Raw genomic sequence first — 1,682 nt, forward strand, 5'->3', positions numbered from 1 at the left:
CAATAACTTTAAAATCTTTAAACAAACTAAAACATCCATTGGCAATTTGAAATTGAAAACCTTGTCTATCTAGTTGAGAAACTGAAATTAAATTGCGAGAAATAGTTGGAACATAAAGAGTGTTTTGCAAATCAAGAAAGTATCCATGATCCAGAATCAAACGATAATTGCCTATAGCATTAACTGGGGCTTTATTGCCATTGCCCATAAAAAGGAAGTTTTCATTCTGGTTTGTGATTTGGGTTGAAAGGTATCCCTGCATCGAATTAGAAACATGAACATTAGCACCAGAATCAAACCACCATGATAAAGAAGATTCTTTAATAGTCAAATTTGTTTCAAAATAACTTACGAATCCCAAAGGATTACCTTTCTTTTCGAACCATTTTTGACGCTTAGTGCAATCTTTCTGAAAATGACCAGGTTTCTTAGAGAAACGACACTTATTGTCATCTTGTTTTGCCTTCTTCTTTTCAGGTTGACCAGAATTACTCTGTGGTGCTCCCTTATTGCCCTTTGCAGGCTTACGCTTATTGTTCACTCCTCGGTTGACAAAATGCGCTTGATTAAGACCTTGCTGGTTTAGCCTAGCTTCCTCTTGAACCAACATGTTTGCCAATTCATTTGCAGTCTACTTTTCCTTAATAGTGTTGTAATGCACTTGAAAAGCAGCATATTGGGGTGGGAGCGAGTTGAGAATGAATTGGACAAGAAATTTCTCATCCACAGTTAATTTCATCTCAGTAAGCTTAGCAGCAATGCGACGCATTTCTATCACGTGCTGGTGCATTGACCTGACACCGGTATACTTCATGGTTGTCAGATCAGCCATCAACTTCCCAGCTAGAGACTTGTCCGCTGTCTTAAAGCGTTCCTTTACGATTTCCATAAAGTCCTTAGCATTTTTAGGTTCGGGAAGCGATCCTTTAATGTTTGCATCAATGTGCATTCGCATCAGCTGTATGCTCAGCCTGTCACTTCTCTCCCACTTTTTCAAGAGATCCTTATCTTCAGGGGTACTCTTATCATTCATAATTGGCTTTTCAATTAGGAGAGCAAGGTCAATATCCTGCACACCCAAAGTGAACTCAACATTCTCTTTCCATTCTGAGAAGTTGGTGCCATTGGAGAATGGGATAGAAGAAGTATACGAATGCAAAGACTTAGAAGTAGAAGCTGTAAAACATGACAAAGATACACAAAGTCAAATTCACACATATACAAATTAAGAAACTCCTGTGGGTAGAATCTTAAATAAAACAACAATCATGTCATAAAGTCATAAAACATTCGCACATATATAAGCAAGCAAAGACAAACATCTGTGGACATTATGCCTTTCATGGTTACATACATAATCATAATATTTATTCAAACATGTGAATTAGAGTTACCTGTGGGTAACTTTTCATTCTAATATGTATGACTAAATAGCTAATTTCTTTATGTTTATATATACAAACACTTGAACAAACATCTCCTGTGGGTGATAGTTATTCTTATGTGATTGCACAAAACGATGTTGACTTACAATGACATGTTAATATAGCATAATACTTTAGTATCACTGTGGCGATAGCTAAAGAGCATACAATTCATACACTTTGGTGATCTAAAACATGTTATAGTTATTACCACACAAGGGCTATACATGTTCATATCAAAAAACCAAAATAAAAAAA

This window comes from Papaver somniferum, chromosome 2 (genome assembly GCF_003573695.1).
Source record: "Papaver somniferum cultivar HN1 chromosome 2, ASM357369v1, whole genome shotgun sequence".
Lineage (NCBI taxonomy): Eukaryota > Viridiplantae > Streptophyta > Magnoliopsida > Ranunculales > Papaveraceae > Papaver > Papaver somniferum.